The sequence below is a fragment of the Anomalospiza imberbis genome, chromosome 3, assembly GCF_031753505.1.
Source record: "Anomalospiza imberbis isolate Cuckoo-Finch-1a 21T00152 chromosome 3, ASM3175350v1, whole genome shotgun sequence".
NCBI classification, from domain to species: domain Eukaryota; kingdom Metazoa; phylum Chordata; class Aves; order Passeriformes; family Viduidae; genus Anomalospiza; species Anomalospiza imberbis.
This window is the reverse complement of record NC_089683.1, coordinates 76,278,108-76,300,454: the sequence shown is the minus strand read 5'-3', so window position 1 is coordinate 76,300,454 and position 22,347 is coordinate 76,278,108. Positions and strand designations below refer to the sequence as shown.

The 22,347-nt window shown below is 39.7% G+C and overlaps 1 long non-coding RNA gene across 2 annotated transcripts in view; it reads left to right on the top strand.

Moving 5' to 3' along the window:
* Positions 1-21,973, top strand: part of LOC137471148 (uncharacterized) — a 31,756-nt gene extending 9,783 nt beyond the window's left edge. The window contains exons 1-2 of one of the 2 annotated variants that reach the window (XR_010997439.1): positions 17,985-18,045; positions 21,036-21,973. This is a non-coding gene — a long non-coding RNA (uncharacterized lncRNA). Of the gene's footprint in view, positions 1-17,984; positions 18,046-21,035 lie in introns of those variants that run through there. The other variant, XR_010997440.1, reaches the window with a different exon arrangement.
* The last annotated feature ends 374 nt before the right edge of the window (positions 21,974-22,347 follow it).

Genomic DNA, 22,347 nt, shown 5'->3' with positions numbered 1-22,347 from the left:
TCCTTCAGTCTCTTCTCTTTTGCAGAGGAATATTTCTGGCTTAAACCTCAGGAACAGACTGAAGACTGAATCGGTGATTAAATTATACAGATAGATCACCTGTGAAGGTATTTAGTTATTTATAAAAATAATTAATTTTCTTGCTAGAAAATGTAGGAGTCATCTGCCAACAGAAACCTAAAATTTTCAGAGGCCGCAATTAAACAGGACAGTCAGAGTAGATGGATTGGGTTCCACTTTTGGATAGTAAGCTGACTAATGGTTTATAAAGAAATAATAATAATAATAATAATAGATAATAGTAATAATAAAATAAAAATTAGAGAAGAAAAAGATAAAAGTACATCTTTAAGTGATAAAAGCCACTTGTCTTTTTTTATTCTCAGGCCTTTGAAATGCCTCAAATTTTATTTTGGTAATTGCTATGCAAACATATTTGATGTCTGTGCAAAAACATCTGGAAGCTTACAGGGGCATCTGGACATAAATATTAAAAGATCAACAAAAACATGATGTGAATTAGCCATGTGGATACCCATAAAAACCACAACCACAAAACCCTCCTCCACATCTTTGGCTGTAAACGTGGGTGCTTTCTCACTCGGTTTTAATGTGTTTATGAACTGACATTCAAAAAGTGACTGGTCATGACTAATGATTTGGTTTTCTTTCATTTTGACCACTCATTATCACACTAGAAATTCCCTCATCTGATTTAATAGAAAGTAGGACAGGGAATGTCCCTCATTCCTTTTCCAAGCCCTCTTCTAAATTTTTGGTGTTCTATGTGGACATTTTGGTTCAGTTTGTGAAATGTGTGCCTGCAAGGCTCCTTGTGCTGCAGGACACAGTCTAGACTTGCACTGATTTCTTTCTGCAGTGGGCAGAGCTACCTGAGAGTAGTTGCTGCGGGCAGTCACTGCTCTGTGTTACAAGAACAGTTGTTTTAGTATACTCAGGTCTTATGCTAGCATGCTCACTGGTGAGATATGGTCTGATGAAGGAAAGGTGACTCTAAAGTCCAGCTCAAATAGGGCAGCTGAAGGAAAAGAACAACCTCCATCCAACTCTCACAAAGTTAAAAAGCAAGCTAAAGTGGCAATTCCATAGTTATTTTTTGGTTTATGCAGTCTAGTCTCATGACATTTGAGCCCCTCAGATTGGCAGCGTTGTGAGTCACTTTTTCAGAAGTGGTAGGCACATGAAGGCACACAAACTTACTTTCTTTTTAATGAGTCTGTGGTGCAGATAATCAAAGATTTTAGAAGCTGACAGGAGTCAAGCACATATAGATTTGATAACTCAGGTCTTATTGCCTTGATTTTCTCACGGTAAAAACATGCATAATAGCCTTCTGCCTCCAGAAATGAATACATGGAAGATTGAGCAGTTCTAGTACAAATGAAGTCCTTTAAATTTTCCAAAGAGAATTGGAAAATGCACAGTCCAGTGATATGGATCAGCTAAGCAATGCTGTGTCTTCTAGGTGCCATTACTTGTTCTTATCTCATCTTTTTCATATTCTTGTTTTCTTCCTGGTTTTTAGCTTTGTTTGCTCATTCATTGCAGACTTCAGTACTATTCACCTCATTCTAAGGAGAGTGTTCAGCTACAGGTCATATATATCCTACTACCCAATCTGGACTGCTTATGGAGTGGACTTGTTTTTAAATGGTGCTTCTGTTTCTTAATTGTCTGAAGACATGCATAGTATTTCACAATGGAAACAGAAATGCTGGAATTGGCTGTTGCCCTCTCCAGTTGCTAACCCACTGGGATATTCTGGATAGGACCAACTGCAAGGTGAACAAATTGCTATAAAAGACTCTCAAGAATGAAAACACAGAGATGTTAATATTTGATTTCTGCCCTAATATTTAGTGAGGACTCTATAATTTAAATAAAAGGGCTAATTTTTCCCCAATTTAATCTCCTTTAAACAGTGTGGAAGTTATAAACATTATAATAATGTTACCACTTTCATATTTAAAAATATGCCCTCTAAGCATTTACATTCAAGATTTGTTTTTCTTCAGATGTGTAAATAGCGCATAGCAATTTGCATCTCATGCATAAATCTTTCTCCTGTTGAATGTAAATTAAAAAATAAAAATAATCTGGCCTCCCACCCCTTTCATTTGCTTCTTTTCCCACCTCCTCATATTTACAGCAAATTAGCTGGCTAATTCTTCCAATGAGAATTTTTAGAGTTTATGTGTGTTTAAAAAACTATCTGACTGAAGTTTTCTTCCACCGAGTAAAAAGAAGAAGAAGCCTAGAGCTGAGTAATAGTGTTTCCTTTTCCAGTCCTAATGAATGTTTTTCAGGTTTTATGCATCCCAAATGAATCTATTTTAAATGGTGTGTGTCTGTTTGTTTGCATGAATGTTGCTCTTTCTTGGGATTTATCCCAAATGAGTTTAGCTTTTCTGTACCTTGTAGGACAATATCAATGCTGGCTTAATCAATTTCAATTTGCTGTTAATCCAGAAACAAAGCATTTATCAGGATGAACCAGGAAGGGCTGAATGGACATTTTGTGTTGCTGAACTCTCTTTGTGAAATCTGCTCCATGAAGTTTCTGGAGCTCAGAATTTACAGGAAGCTCTTCTCTGACTTGCACTTACCACCTAGTCTGGATGCACCCTCAGGGTGGTTTTACTCTACATGTTTCCTGCACTGGCAGTGTGTGTGCCTACTGATGAGTATCATGGGGCTCAACCCACTAAAAATAACTTCTCTAGATAGTCTTACTGCCTTCGTAAAAATGCAACCAAAATATCTCACTGAATCATCTTCCTCAGCTCCAAGCGGCTCTGCTATTTATGACTGTGGAGTCACTTCTGCCTCCCCGGCTGCTTCACATGGAGCGTGGAGCCAGCCCCGGCAGACGTGAGAGGTGCCAGCAGCAGCAGGAGCTCTCTGGTGGTGAAACCTTTCGCTCGCACAGCAAGTCCCAGCCCCGAGCTGCTGGAGATATGGGGTGTTCCAAACTCCCTGGCTCCTGGAGGCAGGTGCTGCTTTAGTGATCTGTTCTGAATGCCGTGGCAAGCAGTGGGTGAGAATTTCTTCCGCTGCTGCCTGATCTCAGCAGTGCTAATTTTAAAGTGGTGAAGAAGCATGGGGAGGTGATAGCAGGATGATCCCAGCTGTTCATCCCAAGGATGTGAATGGCACTTCTATCTGAGAGGGAAGGCAGGAACTCCCATTTCACTGCACAGACTGAGAGAGTGGGGAGAAGAGAGTAAAATCTTCCCTAGATTCCTGTTTCACTTCAGAAAAGTGTTTTCAAAGGCTCACCCTCCCTTCCCCTCCTGCAGGTTATATTTAGTTTTAAGCTGTCCTGGCTGCTGCACTGATAGCTTCTTATCGTTTTCACTACAATTAATCAGAACAGGGTTGATTATGCTTTTGTCTCTGATTGTGTAAATCAGGATCCTTCTGTCTAAAATGAGGGGACCTTTTCTGCCTGGGTACACTGCTTTCCATCCCCTTCCATCCCATGCCATCCCATCTCTTCAGCATGGCCAGGCAGCCAGACATTCCTAGATTCATGTGACATATGTTGCTCCGGTGTTGAAATCAGGCCGAGGAGGACTGAGGTGAAGGACTAAGCAAGCATCATGGCTTTGGTGAGAGGGGCTGTGAGATGGATGAAATAACCGTTTTAGGGGGCCTGTTAACCCACTTCTGTGCTGTGGCACAAGAGGAGATGAGAGGGGCTAAAGGGCTTTGGCGCACTTGCTCTGCAGCGCAGCCAAGCTCATCACTTCAAGTATACTTCTTCAAAACCTGCTTGAATAGGGTAGCACTCATGCAATATGAACTGGGGAGATAAAGTAGGTTTGGATAGAAAAATATCATAGCAAAGAAAGGAGCTCGAGATCCCAGTAGTCTCTTCTAACAGCCCACAGGCTGCTTCCATCCCTGTTTCACATGAAACATCATAAGGGCTTTGGCCCCACTTTGAGCCTGTCTGGCTCACCTTGAGGCAGCCAGGCTCTCACTTGAGATCACTGGTCACATTGGGACAGCATGAGCACAGAAAGAGCAATGAGGACATGTGACACCTTCTGTGTGTTTGGAGAGGTTAATTGAAAGAGCAAACTGTAATTGTAGGTGTCCCCAGAACTACAGACATCAATGGCTTTGCTGGCTCTTCAGCATTAGCTCTTTTCCTTCCTATCTCACAGCCCATGTGCCTGGCCAGAAGATATCATCTGTTTTAGAGTAAACTGTGCCTGTAAATAAAAAAGATCTTTAAAAATATGTATTTAGACTCAGCACTCCTGTGGGAGCAACTGCTTTGCAGATTCGTAGTCTTAGGTGCAGAAGGGTTAAAATTATTTGCTCAAAGACTTAAGATGCATAGCTGAGCAGGCAGCAGGAACAAGCAGTTGCGGTCCTTAAGAGGCCACTCCTAACACTTGTCCATAATCCCTTCTTTTCAGTTAGTAGCAAATGATAATTTGTAACATTGCCTCTTAGGAAAGCAACTTCAGGTTGCTCTCCAAACCATCCCAGGTCAGAAATCTTACAGTTACACTAGCTAAAACTGCAGGAAGTATTTCTCAAGGACAGACACACTATGCATCTTTTTCTTCCACCTGCCTAAACACTGAACTGTGTGTTTCTGTTCTGATCTTAAAGAGGAATGATGAATTGCAACTCCAGCTTGCAGAGTGTAACATTTGATTTTGCTGTATCTGTGGTTAGTGGATCACATTCTTAATACACCCTTACTTGTCAAACAAGAGCTCTGTAGGCAGAGATCAAAGGAGCTGGCAAGAACACGTTTCCTTCACTCTTCTAGGAGAAGATGAGAGGTAACATGATCTTGACCTCTGAAAGTCAGGTACAACTCTGAGAGTGGGTGATAAGAGCCAGGACTTCTGTTGATAGCAACAAATACTGGTGCCATAACACAGACATGGATTAATTCTTTGGAGGGAGTTGTATTTTTGCAGGTCCTAGCGCCTGTAAAACTAGAATTGACTGGATAAACGTATCCTGTATTGTTTATAATTTTAACTATTTTTACTATATATATATGAACAAAGCAAACTGATTCTTAGTAGATTGCGTTGCTAAGTTTTGGGTGGAGAAGAAGCAACTCCTTGAGTGAATTACATGTTCAGATTATGTCACAAAGACTGTCTCTGCAGGGTTTTATTGCTCCCTAAGTAATATACTGTCTGCCCTTTCCCAGGAAGGTTTTATACCATCAACAAACAGCAGGGGAGTGAAAAATATCATCTGTAGGACATAGTAAACTCACACAAGTAAATGTGGCTATAAACTATAAGTAAGCTAGCAAATTTACAGATGTTCATTCTATTCCAGATGCAGCTACTGTATCTCCAAGGCCTCACAGACGTGGTGCAGAAGCTGCTTTGCCATGTTGCATGGAGAATTAATGAAGTCACATGATGGTGTCGTTGCCATCTTTTTTTCCCAGCTGCTAAATTACATTAAAAAGCACTAAATAAACACCCAAAAATTTATTTAAATAAATGTATCATGTAGCAATTTTTGCAGCTAATCTCAGTGCAGGTATGTGACTGTAAGTGGAAGGTGTCAATCAATGTAATTAGAAAAGATGTGTCTGAAAAACAACCTCTGCATTACAATATTGCCCCCACTATAAACACCCTACCACATGGTGTGTCCCTTCTTAGTTACACAGTGTAAGTCCTGTGTTGATTCAGGCTTGAATTACACAGTAAATCTTTTTTGTGAATTTACAGACTGTCCCTTTGAAGGCAGAATTGTGCCAGCCTATTTATTTAAAGTCCTTTTTTCACTGCAGCAGCGTGCTTTGGAGATCTAATACCTTATATGCAAAACCCCTGAGTGACAGCAGCTCTGCAAGCTCATGATACTTATAATACATTACATATTATCAATAAAATGTTGCAAGACATGTCATAGATCTTATTAACATAACTTTAAATTATGGGTACAAGTTTGACCTATCTATTGATGGATTAGAAGCAAAGCTTAGACTGTTAAAAAGAATTAAAAGGCTCAGGGCATCATTAAACAAACTGTTTCAAGTAAAATGTCTGTATTTCCCCATAAAAAGTCAAAGCATACCTGAAAAGGTAGCTGTCCCCAAGGCAACTTATACAGTTTAAAGATATCCATGATCTCTAGTATTTTTTTAAAAATTATTTTTGTCATTGCTCTCATATTTATTATCATCCAGATTTCTCCCAGAAATTTTGGCTGCCCTAAAATTTTTTGATCTGTGTCTCTCCCAATCCCCCAAAACAAACCAGAGAAAATAAGCGCTGAACTGTAAGAAGGTCTAGACAGCACCCAAACCTTTGGTATCAGTGACACGTAGATCGCCTGCCTGTTGTGTCCCATTTCTGAGTTGGGATTCATTGTGTCAAGACTGGAGAGTGCATTGACAATGAGGCTCCAAACAGAGATTTACAAGTGACTCTTCAGACATGCAGGAGTCTATGCTGGCAGATCCAGCTGAACACTTTGTACATTAGGTCACAAATGACTCTTCTGCAAATTTTCAGAGACATTTTGTAGGGTATGTTTATTTGTGCATGGTTAGGTAGCTTGACTAATTTTTACTTATGGAGTGGGTTTTGGCATTTTAACCATGGATTCTTTGCCACATCTTTTTGTGTTCTCTTTGTGTTAGCACTTTGGCAACTGGGAAAAAAATTAAGGCAAGTCATTTAAGCGACTTGCCTGAAGTTATGTAGAAAAACAAGAATAGGGCCATAAACAGCTCAGAGATGTCCTGTTTCTTAGCCCTCCACATATATCCTGGAAATATTCTTTTTTTTTCTGAGTGTCATTAGGATTAACTGTCTATAGCACAGTAAATGAGGCTTCTTCCCTCCATACTTTATTGTTTAAAACACTGAATTTTATTTTTAGGATGTGAACTTCTTTGTTGGAAGGGTAGTGGAGTGTGAGTAGTCTAATAAAGATGGAAGGCAAGAAGCCCAGAAATTACTGCCTTTTTTTCATTATTTCTGTAATATAATTTCTGGATCAAGTACAAAATTATGACAGAGAGAAAGAGAACTTTTCCATTGACTTAAGAGGGAATGGAGAGAGACATTGAAAAGAAACGTGTCCAGCTGATGAGTAAGCTGGCATGCATCACTGAGTTGTTAGTTTATTCTATTAGAGTGGACTGTGTTTTACTGTTGATAAAAAAACCCAAAATAACTCTGTCCATTACACAATAAATTAATTGAACATACACATGCTCCATAATCACAACTCTCTCTCCCTGAGCACTGATCAGTAATAGTGACCTTTTAGGTAGGGGGTGGAAGGTGATAGCCTAAATAGTTTTGTGTTTATTATTACTCCTCTGTGCTCTGGAAAATCCTAAAATTTTAACAACTTTGCTATGCCTCAGGTCCCTTCAGACCTGACATTGGCAACAACTAAAGAACATATATACTTGGACAACAGTGTTATAAGTAATTCTGCTGCTTTGTGTTTGTTTTGATTTAGGTTTTGTTTGTTTGTTTGTTTTGTTGTAATCTCTTCTAGAGTGATAAAAAGCTTTATTTGACAAGTTAAAAAAAGTTTGTTTTTACTCGTATTTATTCAGTCTCTTATACTGAATAAATAAGGGCACAAATAAGAGCAGCTTGAGCTCTGCAGTGGACTTCCCTGACTCTTTCAGTTAACCTTAAAGTTCACTGTGCTGAAAACTAATAGCATTTAGTTGTCAAGAAGCCAGAGTAATGACATTTTGTGCCATTATTCTAATGCATTTTTCACTGTGCATTTTCTTTAATTATTTCCATGAGTAATATCATTATGCATTCATGCCAATACAATTCTGATAATTAATTTGCATGATGGCAATTTCTTAATGATTTTGATGTCAAAGTTAATAGCAACATCTGATAGTTGATCTGTTCGAGCTGACATAAATTTAACATATTGATGCCAAAACCAACAGCAGCATCAAATTACATAGCAGAAAAATAAACATCCACAGGGTAAAATCCTCAGTAGAAAAGTCTTGATCCTTACCCAAGGTTGATAGGTTCAAAATAAAACCAAGACCCCTAAACACGATGCATGTCAGATTTTTACTTCCTCTTGGTTTATTTATTTATTTACACATTAATGGTATTGATGTCTCATGTTTAAGAGATCAAGCAATATGCTGTCATATAAAAGATGTACTCTTGCCTCCAGATAGATGCATGTATTCCATATATTAAAAGGAAAAAATTACATTAACTAACCCTTTATCTTTCTAGTTCTTTAAGCACTATTCTGTAGGAGGAGAATTTAGGACTGATGTCTGAACCCAAGTTTGTGTGTTGGTTTGTGATTTCAGTTTGCATCATGGTAATAAAATCAGCACAATAGACTTTATGTGGAGGCAAATATTGTTAATATCAATAAAACAAAAAACAGAGCAATGCAAAATAATGTTTGAGATCAATATTTTTAGTACATTTTTGCTATATGGAATTGATGCATAGATAAAGAGATAATTGTATGTGTTACTATATATATGTATCTGTCTTTTTAACATTGACTCATATAAGTATTACAGCACAATTAACATAAAATAAACCCACTTTCTTCAAGTCTTTGTCCAGGAGATTTGAAGATCTCTTTACAAGTCTATAGGTATTTTTATTTTCCAGTTAAATATTTTAGTACACTTTAGTATTGAAAAAAATATATGTGAAACAAATTATGATAGCCATAAAATGGTGATGGTTGTTTTCCCTTTATATTTTTAATGAAAAGCAAAGCTTCATTCCATGACAGTCACTAACATAATATTTATTTCCCCCTGCTTCAGCCTGTTAAATGTATAGATGAAATGTTAAAAACCATTAGAAATAAAATTGATCCTGCCGTATATCTCAGCCTTTTCCTGAACTGGTTTTTCATCAATGATATCCACCAAGGGAGTGCACATTTCATTTTACACTGTAAGGAGATAATTATACAGCCTCAATTAGACCTTCTGTTGCTGGAATATAAAGGGTTCCTAGTGCTGACCCAGATAATTTGCCTCTAAAATGCACTACCTTTCCCTCTTCAGACTCCATAAGCAAGGTGCCTGTCCCTACCTGCTGAACAAGAAGCTATGTCTGATTGCTTTTAGCCTCTCTTAAACTTGTCTTCACAAACATGAGGACATATGCTTGCTTGAAGCCAGGCCCCCAAGATTCAGGCATGTCAGTGTCGATTTTCTGCATCCATCCTGTGGAGATGAACACTGCTCCACCCAATGTTTGTTGAATGATTTTAAGTCCCAGTGGTGTGGGTGAAGGCGCAAACTGCAGCAATAGCTTAATCCCTCATGTATATTTCTGGGGAGCTGTACTTTGGAAGAAGCCTGTGGGATGAGAGAGACTTTGTTTGCTCTGTGCAGTGTACCATGAGTGCACAAGTTCAGCTACACACCTGCAAGTTCTTGTAAATGTAGTGCTGTGGTGGTGTGGGAGGATGGATTGTAGGAGAATAAAGATAGTGCTGAAGGCAATCTCACCCCTGAGGAGTTGCAGCTGTCCTAATTACCAAAGAGCAGGAACAGCCTTGCCTTTAATAGGTCACAGCTGTGTCCGGTAAGGATGGTGCCACAAGGATGGGTGTTATAAAAGAGTGGGTTAGCTGGTTGAGAGGAGGGCTGGAGTTAGTTGGTTGTGCTGCTGTGAGGAGTAAGGGTCAGGTGTTTGTGTTAGGGACAGAAAGGGTCACAATGTGCTCCTAGGGACAGAAAGGGTCAGGTGGTTGTGATAGGGACAGGGAGAAGTCAGGCAGACGTGTGGAAGAAAAAGAAAAGGAGTCAGTGTTGTGAGGAGCTGCCCTTGAGAACTCACAGAGAGAAGGTATGAAAGTCTTACAGTAGGATAATAAACTAACAGTGACAGTCAGTTCCTATCTGCTGTTGATTGGTGCCAAGCACTGACACAAACAACTGGTGGCCCATATGGGGATGAGTTCTGACATGGTGGAATACATGAGAAGAACATGGATGGGAGGAGATATCTGAGAGCCCTTGAATTTCAACCACCCTTTGTTAGGACATACACATCTTCCCCACGTTCAGACATAAGCTGAGTCTACCTCAGCCTTTTGCTCTTAAAAGAGAATTAGTCTGAGGCAGATACTACTCATACAAGTAAAGACAGTGAGAGAGAAGACTGGAAAAGAGTCTGAAATATGGAATTTTTTAGTTATGCAGGTTTTATCAAATGCATATCCTGCTCACACATTTGTGATGAAGACCTGGGATGCTTTCCTCTAACAGAGAAATTTAATTTCAGAGCCTTTTTGGGGGTGGAGAAAAGGGAGATTTTATTCTCCATAAAATTACCCTATAGTAGCTAAATTTTATTTTATTAATAAATTTTTAAAATAATAACATTTCATATTATGGAGACTAAGAAGGGAGTGGAATACTGACTGTCCTTTTTCCTTGGCCTGTTGAAGGTATGGATTTTAGCTGTTCAAGTTTCCTTCGGAAATAAGTTAGTCAAGAACACATCTTCGTTTTAAGAAGAGCTGCTCAATGAGAAAGAGCAGTGTAAATGTTATCTTTATTCCAGGTGAGGAGAAAATCTCTGAAAAGCATTTCTGAGGATTGTTATCTCTGTGGGTTGATTGTTGGAAGGTGTAAGAAATATGACTATGATTGTGGTTTGCACATTGAAAGACTCTCCCCCACAACCCAAATGGCTTTCTTGTGTGTGGCATTTCAGAACCCCCTTTTTTCTGCCTCCAGGCTTGTGGAATGCCTGTGCAGATTTTTTTTTTTTTTTTTTTTTTTTTTTTTTTTTTTTTTTTTTTTTTTTTGTGCAGGGCTTGTCATGAGTTGGACACAACCTCTTTGGAATGCAATGTAGGAGTTTGAAAGGGAGGTTTTAAAAATTCAGAGCTGCCTGAGGACTGTGAGCATTACTAATGAAAATGTGTTTGAGTTTAATGTTAAAACTAAATGTCCCATAGAACAGAATGAAATTAACTTCTTCCCTCCTCAAAACTCATACTGGAGTTTCCAAAGCCTTAAATCTGGCCCAGATAAATTAGTCTCTGAGTCAAAAAACTGCTCCTTATGCCTCACATAAACACCCACACCCAGGCATCTTGTATTATCTTCCATGTCTTCAGTCTGCCAATTATTTGTCACACCCCGTTGTTGTGGACTATCTTAAATTAGCTCCTTAGTGACTCAAACTTTTATTAACTGCTCTGGAACCAGGAGTTCATCATGTTAGGAAGCTCCCAAGCCTTAACTGCTGCAAAAGAAGTTGTTTAGACGCTGATGGTGGCTGTGACTCATGGCAGAGGCAGCAGGGGCACCACCTGGCAGTAGGGCTGTGTTTCCCAAAACAGGGGCTATTCTGCTCATCCCCTACACCAGAGAGACATGGAGTGCTTTACAGGTGGTGGGATGCATCTTGTAGCACTGTCCCTTTGAGTCATGAAGCCTGAGGGAGATGGCAGCAACAATCCACTACTCACTGTCTTTAATCAGGTGTGAGTGCAGAGGCGTGACTGTGGATATGAACTAGCTGCCTTGGTCCTTAGTGCTGAGGCAGAGGGCACTGGTCCTTTCTGCAGGAGCAGTAATTAGTCAGAAGGCAGCCTAGCTACCAAGTAAAATGCTCATTGTTTCTCTCCTTGACAGCTAGCTCAGGCTGGTTATTAACACAAAAAAAAGCTTTCACTTTGAAAGTAATTTTGTTCCCTCCATCCTCCACTGCTACATTTCCTTTGCAAAAGCCATGCTGAGTCACATTAAACTGTGGGTAAGCTTGTGGGGCCTCTTTAAGGCGCTGCTTTGGCACACTGGTTCAGAAGTCTCAGACTGGACCAAGACCAGAAAGAAAACAGTGGCGGTGGAGGTAGCCTCCCAGTTCCCATGGCACAGACAGCTGCACAGTGAGCTGGGAGAAAGTTTTGTGGGAGACATTCCGCAGCACATTACATGACAGGTTTTTAACAAGAGGGAAATTATGTCCTCTGTTGCTTGTTGGATGGGGATTGATTACACTGAGTCCTGTAACCCTCTGGGTATTTTAAGTCTGCAGACCACAAAGAGCTTTCACTGTAACTGGACAGTCACTAATGTCCATTTACTGCAATGTTCTTGTCATCTGAAGCTTTCATTCATACAGTTTACTGACTAATTGTACCAAGCAATGTGTTTTCAATACAATGGGTATTTACAATCTGCAACAGTTATATATAAAGCCTAAAAAAATATGCAATGTCTGACTACTAAATCATATGATTTTAAAGGAGGTTGTGTATATTTTTACATCCACTTTAGACTTACACACAGAGTATTTCCAATTGTTTACATATGTTAGAATCTCTTGCATTTAAATAGCTCATTATGCAAATATTTACAAAATACATGGATATTTATTTTTACTGTACCCTCTATTCAATCACTGAGCTAAGATTTAATGCTTAAACATTGTCTGCAGAGTCGCATGTGCAGTAATGTATTATGAGTAATTATGTACTATATACAGTTATAAAACAATAACAGATTCAAAAAATATTAGCCTTTCAAAGGCAAGCAGTCAAACTTATGGAGCATCAGAGGTAAGGTGCAATCCTATTTCAACCCCCAATTATGCACATGTGCCTTATACCATGGTCTTCACTAGACATGCTCTGGTTGTTTGTCCCCCAGTTGCCTTCAGCTGCGATGGGTGCGTGTGTCCCACACTGTGTCACAGGCCAAGGCTCTAACCAAGGCTCTGGCCAAGCCTTGGGATCAGACTAAGGCAAATTTATAATGTTTCCCAGGCAAGGACTTTTTCCTGGATTTGGTCACCTAAGCAACTGACCTGGCTCAGCGTGCATGTTTCTGATTTTCCCACTCCAACACAAGAGCTTGCAGAAAGAGAACACCCTGTACTAATTCACCTCTCTGGCTGGAGCCATACACCAAGCAGGACTAATTTTGCATTTGAGACATTTGAAAGAGCACTGTGTTCTCATATAATCAAAGACAGACTGAAGTAATTGTGTTGAAGGGTTTTCCTGACCAGAATATCTTCCACCAGGAAATGCTGCTTTGTCGGAATTGAAATATTTCATAGGAACATTTTGTTTGTGATGATATTTTTTGACAGACAAAAATGTGAGCAATTCAAAATCTGAAGAAAGTTCTCACTGCTGGTTGTTTCAATGCAGGCCTGATTTAATTTCTTTTTATTTCAGAGCATATATTATTTATATTTACTATTAATGAGATAAATATTATGGAATCCCCTGCAAAATGCCCATGAAAGATTTCAATTGTGTGAATTCTGACATTGACCAATTTGATTATTAGAAGGCTTCAATAAGTTTGGGGTTTAACAGTTATGTGTTTATCAGCCCTTCTGCATGCACAGGGCTTTCCTATATTTTAAGAAAACAATAAAATTTCAGAAACTTAATTTCAACAGAATTTATAACTGCTCTGAGGATGACATCCAATCTGAAAAAAAATCTTTTTAAGTGGATAAAGTTTTCACAAATTAAAAGCAGCCAAAATAAATCTAAAAATTGAGTGATCTCAATAATAGATGGCAACTTTTGTTCCATCTACTACACTGCAAACAATTTGTCCTTGGAAATTGCTCTGAAAACAGTATTTCACTTTTTAAATACTACAATGTATAGAGAATTTGTAGCACAAAGAGAAGATACTTGAAGCCATTTTTTTTTAGTATTAGCTGAATCAGTGATGAATAGGATGTATACACTTGCCAGTAGTTAAAATTTCCTAAAGCTAATTTATAGCAATATGCATCCTGCATATTGATAATGTCCTAATAAAACCAGACTAAATAGAAGTTATTTTAAACTGAAGACAGGTTGGACTACAGTAATATCATTTGGATAAAGATTTCTCAGGATAATTGAATGAATCTGATCACAAATCTTTTATTTCCAGTTCACAGAACATTTTGTAACTTCCTGGGTATTTATATTAATTGACATGTATCTTCATTCTGATTATGGAAAAAAGTAAAGCAAAACAGTGATGAAGAAGACTCGTGTAGACAAGTATCAGGAAATGTTAAGAGTTTTATTAAAAATAAATGCTTTCATAGCATTTGATGCTAAATGAACAGTGTTTGGCTAGTATCTTACATAATGGATCAGGATTCTTCAATTCATTACTCACTTGCTCTCTTTGGAGACATTTGGAAATAGGAGTGCTCACAGCAGGTGTGCTCACAACTGTAACATGAGTGGTAAGAAATCTACCTCCATACGGTGCACTGTAACGAGCCCTTGTTTGGCTGTAGTCTTGACTGCTTTTTAGGTCAAACATTAATTGGGCAAAAAGAGATCACCCTGGTTTTCCACAGACCCTTATCCTGAGGTGGCTACAACACTATCCAAGATTTTTTACATTTAATTTTCTACTAGCCACTTGTTGGGGATCCTAATAGAGAAATCAGCTTCTGATCTTCCAGGGACTAGAATTTCTGAACAACTTTCCTACAGACATATTGAGGGACAAGAAAGCCAAGAGGGATTATGAAGTGGATCTCTGTGTGTTTATGAAAGGGATTGTAGACCATGTTTTTCTGCAGCAGCAGCCAACTGTGATTGGAGGCTCAGGAGTTTATTTTGTTTGCTGAAGCAGGCTTGTCCAAACTCAAAAGGACCAATGTCTTCTCAAAAGCTTCAGCTCCTTTCTGGAGGCCAGCAAAAGCTATCTGAGGCATAAGTTCCTGCTGAAAATCCAGGGCCAGAACTCAGACCAGCTTCTGGGGTCCTGTCTCTTCTGCTGGCTTCCTTCTCCTCCTACTCCCACCTCAGTCTCACAGAGTAGTCTTGGGAGAGCCAAGCAATGAACACATCACATTTTCACATCTAAAACAATGGGCAAAACATTGCATAAACCACTCTGATGAAGGCAATGATGCTTGATTAATTTATGGTAGGTGTGCTAATCATTACCGCAGTAAGGCTGCACCACAGCCCACTGCTTGGAAGGCACCAACACAAGCAATTCTACAGTCTCAGCTTGCTCTGCTCTAAACTTAAGACTCTCATTGTGTTCCCCTGACCCCCTCTTCTATCACTGGAGATATATTCCATCACACCAGTTCTGTTTCAGGTGGAAAGCAGAATGCCTTTAAAAAGAAAGAGAAAAAGGAAGGCAAAAAACAGGACACACCTATGCATTTCACATGTGACTTCCACCCACCTCCTGCCATATAGCTGTTTATTTATATATAAATAAAACCACTTTTTTATCACTGCAACTTGTAAATAGGAAATGAAGTCACAATCCTCGAAATTATAATGGCAGGCACACAAAGACACAGTTGCTGGCACGGAATTCAATTAACAGATAGCAATCACCCTTGGGTGACTGTGTGAGGTGGAAATATACAGGCATGCTAATAAGTAATATCTTAAAGCCAAAGCGTTTATCAGCCAGCAGCCAGACATGGGCATAAGTGTGGGCAGACAGCACTGCTCTGGGATATTTAATAAAACCTGCTCTCTTCACTTGAGGATTTGTGTTTAATCATTTGGTAGCATTTTAGAAACATCTAGCCTGGGAAGCTTCTCAAATGGAAATGCTTAGGTCAGAAAACGTAGAGAGTTATTTACTGATACTAAAATAGCTAAAGGAACAGAGTGGATTCTTGGTAATATTAACAGAATGCTTTGTTGCCATCTTTTTGACCTTTTAAGTTTCTGGGGTATGCTTGCTACGTGAATCACAGCCTTATCTGGGTAAACATGCAGGAGGCATTCATTAATACTGGGAAAGTGAATGATTGAACTGCTGTTTGAAATATAATTTTAACTCTTCTTTGCTTGGTTGAAAGCCTAAAGCTAAAATAGTTTTCTTCTAAGCTCCTTGAACTTTAATTTGCATTGCATTTTGGCCTTTCAAAGGCTTCAGGCAGGCCAAGGTATGTCATCTGCTGAAAGATGTTCAATTTAAACTTTCTCATCAGGGCTCTCTTTGTGCCACAGCAGTAGGGTGAACTCACAGGGCTGTTTTGCATGGCTAAATACCACTGCTTAGAGCAAAGGCAAATCCAGGAGCAAAGTCATGACTTTCTTTAAAGGAAGCCTGTTCAACTTAGGGAGACATTTGTTGGGAGCTTCATAGAGAAGAAATGTAAGGGATGGCGTTAGTACATTCTTGGGTAACTCTCCAGGGTTAAAGGATTCATAAAATGAAAGTGGTCTGGAGCAGGACACAGGAGGCTGGCAAACTTAGTGATGGGGCATGCAGGAAGCAGCATATGTCAGCCATTATCAAGGGAAGGCTGGAGGGTGTTGGCTGTGAAGTTGACACTGTTGCTAGTACCTGCTCTTACTGCATTTGGTTTCAACTCGGACCTGGGTATACAGTCATAAGTTTTGTGGTCATTGGCTCTGCCTCACTACTGGGCTGGAGACAGCAAGGAAGTCTGTGGTGCCTTCACTCCTTCCCTGAGAGAGGGGAACACCCCTCTGGGTGCACTGCCTCAGCAGCCTGCACCGTCCCTCTCACTGGTGTGGCTGCCTCCTTTACTTTCTTTGGAACATTTCTGATGCCCATGCAGACTCTGGTGGCCACCAGTAGTTGTGTAGCAGCTGAAGCAGTGTGGTCATTGTTCAGTTTGCAGAGTCTTAGTCATTTTGCTTTGTCAGAGGAATCATCAATAGGTGGGCTGAAGCAAATGTTAAAGATGGGCGGTGACATGCAGCAAGCACCCTCTAACAGGTGCTCTCAGTACCTGCTCCCTTTTCCCCTGGGGATTCGCATGACTTACAAATCAGTGGCCAGAGCCTCTGCCAGCCATTTTCCACACTGCTGGCATGCAGCCCAGCCTGGGCTCTGCTCAGGAAGCTGCAAAGTGGCTCTGAATAGCTGCTGTGAAGCTGTCCCTGTGCTGCTCCTGTCACAAAGAGTTTTCAGTGCCTGCCTCACTAATGGATGGGTTTCTCCTATACAGAGTGCCAAACAATGCAGTGATACATTCAGGTTTTATTAGTGTGAGTTTAGCGTGGTCGCATTATTCATAATGGAAACAGCACAAGAGAACTGCGCTGTTCATCCCAAACGCGAGACCATAAATCCTGTGAGCCACGCAGCACCGTCGAATGATGTGTTTGCACCACTTATTTAGCAGGAAAGCTATTTGTAGTCCCTCTGTATGTAAACCCAAGCTGTCTTAATATTGCAAGCCCAAACTGTGTTGGAGGAGGTAATAGCAACAAAAAAATAGCAACCAGTACATTTTAGAAAACTCAGTTGTAAGTCTAGGATACCAGGGCTCAGCTGCCGCCGCCAAGTGAGAGGGGAGCAAGTACTGTGGATGGGTGCTCTGCTGAGGGGGCTCGGCCCTTGCCCATCTCTGGGCTATGACGGGGGGTGCTGTGTTTGCTTCAGGACTGAACATGGACCTGCTTTGCTGAGGACTGTGTGTTTGCATGGGACATGGGGAGACTTTATGCTGCTGCTCGCTTGGTTTGCTTTCGCAGAGAGCAGCTGCAGCAGTGGCGTGTGTGAAGAATGCCTGGTGGAAGTACATTAATGGCCTGAGTTGCGGGTAAGCTGGTCAAGAATGAAAAACAATAGAATTTACTGTGATGAGGACACATCATCTGCCTAACATAAATCAGGCTTTTGGGTGTCAGGAAGCAGTACCAGCTATATGCTGATTTGCGGTTATGTGTTCCTTGGGAGACTGAGCCAGAGGGAGTGAGCCTGGGCTCACGAGGAGGAGCAAGCGGTGGCTTGGGAGGAGCTAGGATGAAAGCACTACCTCCCTTGGTGTAGACTTCGTGTGACTGTGAGGGAAATAAAGCTGACTTTTGTGTGCTTCTGTATTCAACCTAGTGACCTAGAAATGAAGGGCTACAGAAGCTATTACCTGCCTTTTAAACTACTGCCTCTTGCAGAACTCCTATCACCCTGCTTCCATCGGCCTTTGCTAGACTGGAAGCTGGGCAGTGGAAGCCCTGTGACCTAAGCACTCTTTCTCTGATGCTGCACAGCACTCATTGAGGGAAATGTTCATGAGAAGATTCATGCACATTTTAGATGTGAGTATTATTAGTTGACTCAGATGCAATGGCTCGGGGAAATTACTGAGTAGGTTCCTGTTGCTTTTTCAGGAAATATTGCCTGAACTTGTGGGAACACCTCCCCTCTCTCCTCCCCCATTCTCTCCTGCATCCATACCCTCTCCAGTATGGCCATTAAAGCAATTCATGCTGGGCTGAGAGAGGAGACTGATTTCCTAAGCCTCAGCTCTGAAGCAAGCTCTCTGCACTCCTCCAGCTACTTTGCTCAGTTGGTATTAGCACTGGAAACGCTGACAGTAGCTGCTAAAGGTTAAATGTGTTTGTAGAAAATCAATAGTGTAGTGCCCCGTTCTCCCTTTCCCCTCAACTTCTCAGGGGGAAAATAGCCCCTGGATACATGAAGAACATGAGTTCACATTTCTCCATCTCAGAACACATGCATTTATGCAAGAGGTTTAAAGGATATATTTTATGATCCTGGTACAGCGACACTTCTCTTAATTCAGTGCTTGGAAGAGTGACAGAGGGTTCTGGAAGTGTTGGTTATTATGCAGGGCATGTGTTTTAAAACCTTAAGTACCTTGATTGTCTCTCACATAGCTAGTGCTGTCAGCAGTTTGCACAGTGCTTTTATGTGCGTTTTTCCTCCCTGAGACACCTGTGTTAAGTTCAGAACTGATTCTGCTTCTGAAGCAATTTATTAAACATCTTCAGTGCACCACTTCTGTGAAGAGGTCAATTTGTTCTTTCTGCCTAGAGATGCAAAACTCTGGGCTTCAGCTGGTAAATGCAAGTATTAGGTGAATTCCTCACTGTTTAACTTGAGCTTTCCTTCAATCTCCTCTCTCTAGTGATCCCTTCCTTTAACATAGGAATTTATTATTCATAAAATGTGGAGACATGCTACTGTACCAGTCTAGAGCAGGTGCAATTGGGTAGCCTGGCATGCACATGCTGTGCTCTTCACCCTCTTCTGGAGGACACATTTTCCAGATGACTGAAAACATCTGTTTCTTTCTCTTACGTTCCTTTGTCTTGCTTGCAAGATGCCAGTGTGGTGGTGGTGGGTTGGCACACATTCATGTCATGAGGTTCCTGGGGCACAACCAGACTGAAGCTGGTCCCTAAAGCAGCTCATGCACAGGCTGCTGGATACATGTGAGGAGCCTCTGGCTTTTGGTTCTCTCTGAGGTGGCCTCCCTGGAGGTTAAAAACAGGACTCTGGGAAGGAGTCCTGCCCCAAACCCCAATTTTGTAATGATTTTCCTTGTCTTTCTGTTTGAATGTCTTCAGGGTGGTGTTATCTATACATACCCTCAGAGGTCCAAATGCCTCTATGTATCCTTGTTTATGGATGGGCTTTTTATTTTTGTTTGCTTTGTTTTTAATTTGGATATTTCTAATATGCAAATTGACCTGGATCACATCTGTACATACTAGATACAACAGGTTTAATATTAAAATACAAATTTTAGGTATGATGAACTGGATTTAAATTTAAATTTACTTTGCAAGGCTTCTGCATGAACTTTTTTCCCCTCTTTTTTTCTGCCACCCATCATTCTTATCATTGTTCTGGGATCACTTTTACTTTGCTATTCCAGATAGGAATATGGCTCATGGTGTTTGACTAGCACTCCAGTTCTGGAGGGAGCACATTTGCTGAAATAAAAATTGGTAGCTATTCCTAAAGTTACCCCTTGCACCTTGGTCAATCTTTAATAAGTAGACCTGAGACAGCAGATCCTGAAGTAAGAGGGGCCATTTCTATTGGAATATCAAATTAAACTGTCATCCCAAGACAAGTATGAATATACAAAGTTGATATTTCCCCTGAACAGTGAATATTTTTGTAAAATTCTTATACTACTTATTACAGAAGTTATTATAGCTTTTTGACAAGATTTTTATTTAATGTGAATGAATATAATTTTCTGGACTGTGTTTTGCATACAATGTGGTTTCTTTCAAAGTTGTGTTTTTTTTTTTTTTTTTTTTTCAGGGAGGGTGTTCTGTTATTTTTTCTTATTTTCTTTTTATTTTTTTTTTGTTAGACAAAGACTGTGAATTTAAGAAACAAAACTGATTACAAAAAGTACCTGGAGAGCATTAATCAGTGGGAACTTGAGAAGTAGCAGACTCTCAGAGCTAATGATATAGTATTTTTCTTCTTTCTTTTATCATAGAAAGGGTCTGTAGAAGTATGTACTTGAATCACTAAAAATGTCCAGTTCTTAAGGATGCTGACCAACTTAGTATTCTTAGTTTTGATTTAAATGAAATATTTTCAGCATGTGGTTCATTTCCAAACAAATCAAACAAAAAAAAATCTTGAACCATAAGTGATACTTCACATTTATTGTTGGAAAAGATTTCAGAATCTCATAAAATGTCTCCAGCCCTTGTAATATATCAAGTCATATTAATTTATGGTACTCAATGATCAATTGGAAATGGTGGAGGAGAGAGATGGAAAGCCTGTAATATTTACTTTTTTTCAGAACTGTATATCAGAGAGCTTTTTTTTTTTTTTTTTTTTTTTTTTTTTTTTTTTTTTTTTCCTCCTATATACACAACTCAGGCACAACATCTCTTCTTTCTTGCTTCAGGAAAAAAAAAAAAGGAAAAATGAAAGAAGGGGAAAAATCTACATATTTGTATTATATTATGTTCTTCAAGTAGCAAATTCCCTCTGCCAGCTATCTGTGGGTGTGCAGCCCTTCCTCAGGAACATACTGTATCTTCTGAGTTCCTGTGTTTGTGATATCACAGTGCTTTTGCTCTGAAGAACCATGAATGGGGCCATTATGAGGGGCCGACAGATAATTAAGATTCTGAGAGGGGTAGGCTGCTAAAAGCGTGTTTAGTGAGGAAATTACAAGGCCAATAAAAAAATGTCTTTGCGAGTTCCAATTGTATTCTTTTCTTCAGTGGGTCTGATTTTTCAAGGTCTGGCTGGATCAAGATGAAGTTTTCTTTCATCCTTTTTTTTTTCCTCTCTACAACAGGAGCTGAGGCTGGAATGTAAGTCCAAGTTAATGAAGCAGCCTCGAAGTTAAGGAGGAAGAGAATAAACTGCAGCTCTGAGGTACAGACCATTGGAGATTCCTCTTTCAAACCCTGCCTTTGCCACTCACTGGAGTTATTTGATTTGGGAACAAGATAAAAATTCACAATATCTGATTTGTAGAAATAACCTGGAGGAAGGAAAAACAGTCAGAAATACTAACTTCAGATATAATTTTCATCTCTCAGTTTTCTAAAAGTCTTTCTCATCTCTAATATCATTAAGCAAATACAAAGTACAGATTTTGGGGAAGTTGTGCACCGACTGACAAATGCATCTCTAAATAGCCCACAGTTCAGCACTTCTTTTTCTGTCAATACTTCATGACCAGGAAAGGTTTGGAGCATAATTCTCTCCCAGTAATCTATCTTCTCCCTTTCTCTCTCTCTTTTTTTTTCCCTAGTAAGAAATAGACCTGGAAATTCATTGCTGATTTCCCAGGAGTGTTATTCATGCCAGTTTATTTATGTATTTATTATTCAAGTGCAAACTATTGCAGTTCCTTGTGGTAAACTGCAAATCAAACTGATAGAGGCAGAGGGCTGACTGTCACACCAAGTGCTGTAGAGATGAGTGCCAATGCTGTGGCTGCTACTGCCCCTAAGTGATGAGGTGTGAGGACAATTCAGCCTCCTTGATGCTCAGGTCTGCCCAGGCCTTGGCTAGAGGTGGAAAAAAAACCAGTATACTTTCACAAGGATTTAATTGTCTTCAGCAGGACCTTTAATACAACTATGTTTTAACATGTGAGCATAATAGTTTATTGTGTTTAAGTGCTGGAACTGCTGCTAGAAGAAATCGATATTAAGGCTGATAAGAAAGGGGCAACTTCATCTTGGAATATGGTCAATTGCAAAAATATAAGACGTCTCTAATGTAGCACTTGTTTCTAGGCTTCCTTCTTCTTATTCCTGATTTTTCATGACCATTTCTCATAATTTATTCATATCCATGTACACAGTCCTTCGTTACTGTGTGAAAAATCTACACAAAGGAAGCTCATTGATTACACAGAGGAAAAAGTGAAATTCCTGTCAATGCTTAAAGAAATCAAATTAAAAGACTTGTCATTTTACTTTATTGACTTAGTATTCCCTTTCATAACAAAGGATAAAAATGTGAGTTTGAAATAATTGTGTTCCTTTGTGTGGTATCTTGATTTCCACACAGATATGCTGATTTACACTAGCAGAAGTCCTAATTGCTAATTTGAATGCCATCTTACTATGTCATCTTGGTAGAGACATAATGTC